The sequence below is a fragment of the Sinocyclocheilus grahami genome, unplaced genomic scaffold (genome assembly GCF_001515645.1).
Source record: "Sinocyclocheilus grahami isolate Dianchi unplaced genomic scaffold, SAMN03320097.WGS_v1.1 scaffold644.1, whole genome shotgun sequence".
Lineage (NCBI taxonomy): Eukaryota > Metazoa > Chordata > Actinopteri > Cypriniformes > Cyprinidae > Sinocyclocheilus > Sinocyclocheilus grahami.
In genome coordinates, this window is record NW_015505823.1 from 481,253 (window position 1) to 487,899 (window position 6,647).

The 6,647-nt window shown below is 29.8% G+C and overlaps 1 protein-coding gene across 2 annotated transcripts in view; it reads left to right on the top strand.

Moving 5' to 3' along the window:
• The window catches only part of LOC107558389 (mitogen-activated protein kinase kinase kinase 13-like), a 77,971-nt gene that overhangs the window by 33,950 nt on the left and 37,374 nt on the right, over positions 1-6,647 (top strand). The gene's annotated exons all lie outside the window — the stretch shown is intronic.

The following is a 6,647-nucleotide window of genomic DNA, read 5'->3' on the forward strand; positions in this document are numbered from 1 at the left end:
ATCAAAAAGTGCCTATTTTTTAAATGTGATTGTTGGTACATTTTACCAGTTTTTACCATACTTTCAAAACAAAAATTAAAATAGGAAAAATATGCAATATGAAAATAATTGAAGACAAAATGTGTTTTACTGCGAAAAAGATTTGTTTTTTAAAAAGCTTTTTTCCAAAAGGTACATCTGGAAAAAGGGGGGTCGTCTTATAATCAGGGTCGTCTTATATTCGGGCCAATACGGTATAATGAAAGCAACATTTTACCATATGTTAAATTTTTTGTTGTTGTTGTTGTTGTTAAAATAAATAAATGCAATAGTTGTTTTTTGTTATTTTTATTTATTTTATTTTATTATTTAAAAATTTGTATGACAAATTACAAATGGATGACTTTTGCAGTGACAGGCCTAACGTGGCACCAAAGTTTTAAATTAATTGTTTAAAAGTAATTAATTAAAAATTCAATATTTTAATAATAAATAAGAATAATTATAATAAACAGTAACACATTTTTTTCTTTCCATGTATTTTTTAAAATTTAGTATTTTAAATTTGCATTAATTATAGTAAAAGTGATACAATTTCTGACTTTTTACTGCATGTTGTTTTTTAAATTAATTAATTAAAAATTAAAAATTTTAATAATAAATAAGAATAATTATAATAAACAATAATAAACTTTTTTTAAATAAAAAAAAATAGCATTTTAAATTAGCATTTTATTATAGTATAATTGAGAATTTTTGGCCTGTTACCAAATGTGGCTCTTTTTTTATATAAATTGAAAAAGTTATTGGTTATTGTTAATCATTATTCTTTTTTATTTCTAAAAATGTAGTGTAGTACTAAAGAAAATTACATAAATGTATGGACGGCGATAAACAATATTTTATTATAGACAATACTTGGCTTTTTACCATATCTTGGTTTTTAAAAAATTTATTAAATTTTTTTTATATTTTAATAACAAAAATGACAAACAATGACAAAAATAATTAAAATTGGTTAGTTTAAATTTAGCACATTACTAAATTAAATGACATTAAATGGATGATGTTGCATTAATAAAATGTCGCAGTCGCATCAATTTCAACATGTGGGTCTGGATCTGGATTTCTGTACATACAGTTTTGTACATCAATTGATCATGTAGTTTGTTTGCAGTGACAGACTGAACGTTGCACTTCCATTTGTGACTCTTCTGAATTGTAGAAATGGTTTTATTAAAGTGGAAGTGAGATTAGCGGTGTTCAGGAGGACGTGTTGGGAAAGTGCTGAACTCGCGCCGCCAGCGTGACCTGTATTCATTCACTGAGCCCGACATCAATCTGCCATCTGTGTTTTTCGTGGCGTTTGGCGTTCGCAGCTCCTTCTGACCGAACCGCTGCTAGTTAGGCCAAATATGCGCTTTACAGCAGCGTCTGCTGCTCCGCTCATGCAGAATTAGGGCTTACGCTGACGTCAGGATGGAGAGTTATGTTTGAAAGAGGCTTAATGTGTTATATGCTCTGGATTTGGTTAAAAATATCAGCCAATGCACAAATACACAACAGGATTCATTTAGTCACATGCTGAATGCGTGCAGACACACACACACTCCAGCACAAACATATGTTCACACATACACACTCGCCAAGCACCAAATGTGAGTAGAAACGGGCTTCGGTGGGAAAATAAAATGCCAGTTATTCACCAGCTGTCTGGACATTCTTTTTCTGTTTTTGCCATTTGACTTATAAGAATGACTGTGTGAGCGTCACTGATGACTAATTCTACTGAAGACTCTTTTACCTCAATGAAAACATTATGCATTTACATTCACGTTTTTGAATTTGACAGATGCTTTTATCCAAAGCGACTTGCATTGCATTCAAGTTATGCATTTTTTTACTCAGTTCATGCATTCCCTGGGAATCGAGCCCATTATTTTTGCGTTGCTAGCAATGGCACTAAATTGTTTTCTGTATTGAAATATGCATTAAAACCGTAAACGACTAAAGTTCGCTTAACAGCTTAATAGTTTTTCATTTTTACATAATTTTGTCACAATACCAGCATAGTTGGTACTAATTACAGTAAAATTTCATGGTTCTCTGCACCAATTTCAATACCAATGAAAAACTATTGGAATTATTAAACTATTATAAAATAATAAATAAAATGAGTTAGTTTTAATGGTAATGAGGATAATAATAGTTTATATTATAATAATATATTATAATTAGGGCTGTCAGTCGATTACATTTTTTTAATCTAATTAATTACATGATGTGTCGATTAATTAATCTAATTAATCACAAATTGAATTTGGCTGTAAAATTACCCACAAAAGATCATTTAAAGCTATTATTGTGTTACATGAGAAAGTATCAAGTAGATATTGCAAAGAGTAGCTTTAGAAAGAAATATTATATTTGATTCAACAAAACGTATTACACATAAACTTAGGGCTGGGTGATATGGCCTAAAAAAAAAAAAGTCCCCGATTTTTTCACAAAAAATCTGATTTACGATTTAAATTGATTTTTTTCTCCCCTACTTAAAATTGTTCAAAACAAGTTTTAACTTTATTTTGTTTTGATTTTCCCATCTGGGATTTGATCTGGATTTCCTCCTTTGGGTTAAAGTGCAAACAGAAACAACAAGCCAAAAAGACAAGATGTCAGGCCCTGCCATTGTAAACAGTGAAAATGCAACATAACGTAACATAACATAAAATGTAACATGGCATTCTTATCATACCGGATACAGTTTGTATCCTAACTATCACTTTAATGATGATGATGATGATGACTTATTATTATTATTATTAATGAAATGAATCTCTAAATAAGAAACTAAAACTGCCAGCAGGTGGCGGTAAATGTCTTTGAGTCATTCATTCATTCGATTCGTTCAAACTCCTGATCCATACAAGAATAGGGGTGTAACGGTACACGTATTCGTACCGAAAATGTTTGGGTACAGATCTTTCGGTCACTTGTGTACCAAACAAATGATTACATTTTTTCAATAAATTCAGACAATAAATGGTGCAACAAATCACTGTATATACGCCTCAGTTCTTCACTCGCGGAAAGATGTGATTTAAAACAGCTTGTAAACAAAATGTCATGTAGCATTTCATTTACCTCAGGCAAGTCATCAGTGTCCACAGCTCGTCAGTTCACCAGAGAAATTAAGTCTAGAGAAGAGCATTTCGCAAAATATTAGACTCTATACTCATTATATTTTACTTTAGGCCTACCTGTTAGTGACGTCTTAATTATTTAATGTAGGCTATATTTAAATAAATATTTTATGGAAACAAGTTATGACAGCCACTGTGCAAATGATTATATTTCAAGTATTTAAAGTATATTTTCAAGTTAATTTAAAAACTGCATTGAGTGCAATTTACATGTCTGCATACAATTTTTTAATTTGAGTGTTTATTATTATAGTTAAAAATAAATGGTAATTAAATTAAAATTTGGGCTCTGTTTTTAATTGTTATCTTATAGTAGACCTAATGTAAAAGGGCTGCTTATAGTTTAAAGCAGAGGTAGATTTTTTTTTTTATTGATTTAAAAAAAAAATTATTTTATGAGGTAGATTTAAAGATTTTTATTCTAATTGAAGTTATTTAAATAAAGAACAATTTGTTCAATAAAACATTGTTTAATTAAAAAATCTATATATATATTTTTTTTTTCGCCCTGCTGTACCGAAACCATACCGAACCGTGAGGTCAAACCGTCATGTTTGTGTACCGTTACACCCCTATTCAAGAATGAAGTACACGGCTCTCTTTATGAATGGGCCTTTGAATCATTGGTTCACAGATTTGTTCAAAATGATGTGTTGCTTGGAGACGCACAACAGTTCCGCTGTGGCTTTATAGATAATATTTTCATTGGCATAATTGGTCAAAAAACAGACAAATTGCATTTAAAATATAACACAATATTAACTTTTTATATACTGAATTTTATATTTTATTTTTAATGTGATATATTGCTTATCGTATGATATAAATATGAGACAAAAACTCATACAGGGACATTTTTGCCACAATATCTTGAATTTTAGGGCATAACTGCGTTTAAGAAGTTATCATATCATCATATTTATCAACTGTATGAAATGTAAGATGACGTACAGGTCTGGGGGTGGGGCCAGTGCATTAACTACGTTACAATATTTTAATCACGTAATTTTTTTCATAACTAATTAAGTTAACACGTTAAACTGACAGCCCTAATTGTAATATAGTGTAGTATAATGTTATTAAACTATTATTAGCATTAAAAAATGCTAATTTAAAAAACACTTTTTTTTAACGATTGTATTTAACTGTGAAAAAAATTAATAAATAAATAATATAATTTTTGTGTTCTGATTTTTTGGTGGATGCTTTTAATACTGAATTTGTGCTTTTAAATATTATTTATATTTTTATATTTATATGATGTCATCAGCATTCGTTCAAAACAAGTTTTAACTTTATTTTGTTTTGATTTTCCCATCTGGGATTTGATCTGGATTTCCTCCTTTGGGTTAAAGTGCAAACAGAAACAACAAGCCAAAAAGACAAGATGTCAGGCCCTGCCATTGTAAACAGTGAAAATGCAACATAACGTAACATAACATAAAATGTAACATGGCATTCTTATCATACCGGATACAGTTTGTATCCTAACTATCACTTTAATGATGATGATGATGATGACTTATTATTATTATTATTAATGAAATGAATCTCTAAATAAGAAACTAAAACTGCCAGCAGGTGGCGGTAAATGTCTTTGAGTCATTCATTCATTCGATTCGTTCAAACTCCTGATCCATACAAGAATAGGGGTGTAACGGTACACGTATTCGTACCGAAAATGTTTGGGTACAGATCTTTCGGTCACTTGTGTACCAAACAAATGATTACATTTTTTCAATAAATTCAGACAATAAATGGTGCAACAAATCACTGTATATACGCCTCAGTTCTTCACTCGCGGAAAGATGTGATTTAAAACAGCTTGTAAACAAAATGTCATGTAGCATTTCATTTACCTCAGGCAAGTCATCAGTGTCCACAGCTCGTCAGTTCACCAGAGAAATTAAGTCTAGAGAAGAGCATTTCGCAAAATATTAGACTCTATACTCATTATATTTTACTTTAGGCCTACCTGTTAGTGACGTCTTAATTATTTAATGTAGGCTATATTTAAATAAATATTTTATGGAAACAAGTTATGACAGCCACTGTGCAAATGATTATATTTCAAGTATTTAAAGTATATTTTCAAGTTAATTTAAAAACTGCATTGAGTGCAATTTACATGTCTGCATACAATTTTTTAATTTGAGTGTTTATTATTATAGTTAAAAATAAATGGTAATTAAATTAAAATTTGGGCTCTGTTTTTAATTGTTATCTTATAGTAGACCTAATGTAAAAGGGCTGCTTATAGTTTAAAGCAGAGGTAGATTTTTTTTTTTATTGATTTAAAAAAAAAATTATTTTATGAGGTAGATTTAAAGATTTTTATTCTAATTGAAGTTATTTAAATAAAGAACAATTTGTTCAATAAAACATTGTTTAATTAAAAAATCTATATATATATTTTTTTTTTCGCCCTGCTGTACCGAAACCATACCGAACCGTGAGGTCAAACCGTCATGTTTGTGTACCGTTACACCCCTATTCAAGAATGAAGTACACGGCTCTCTTTATGAATGGGCCTTTGAATCATTGGTTCACAGATTTGTTCAAAATGATGTGTTGCTTGGAGACGCACAACAGTTCCGCTGTGGCTTTATAGATAATATTTTCATTGGCATAATTGGTCAAAAAACAGACAAATTGCATTTAAAATATAACACAATATTAACTTTTTATATACTGAATTTTATATTTTATTTTTAATGTGATATATTGCTTATCGTATGATATAAATATGAGACAAAAACTCATACAGGGACATTTTTGCCACAATATCTTGAATTTTAGGGCATAACTGCGTTTAAGAAGTTATCATATCATCATATTTATCAACTGTATGAAATGTAAGATGACGTACAGGTCTGGGGGTGGGGCCAGTGCATTAACTACGTTACAATATTTTAATCACGTAATTTTTTTCATAACTAATTAAGTTAACACGTTAAACTGACAGCCCTAATTGTAATATAGTGTAGTATAATGTTATTAAACTATTATTAGCATTAAAAAATGCTAATTTAAAAAACACTTTTTTTTAACGATTGTATTTAACTGTGAAAAAAATTAATAAATAAATAATATAATTTTTGTGTTCTGATTTTTTGGTGGATGCTTTTAATACTGAATTTGTGCTTTTAAATATTATTTATATTTTTATATTTATATGATGTCATCAGCATTCTTTCTCTGTTTACCTGGAAGAGAGAGTGTACGTCAGCTGACTGACTTTTAGAAATATACTAGCATAGAGATGATGGAAATTAAAGATACTGGAATAAAACCACTAAAATGTTGGCTTTCTAACAAATAAAGAAAGCAATGCATGATGTGACCTCTTTGATTTAGGACACGGCCCAAGCGCCGCATGCATTAATGTTTTGAAATCGTTCCCTCGTCTGTTCCGCTTCCGCATTCTGTGTGTGTGTGTGTGTGTGTGTGTGTGTGTGTGTGTGT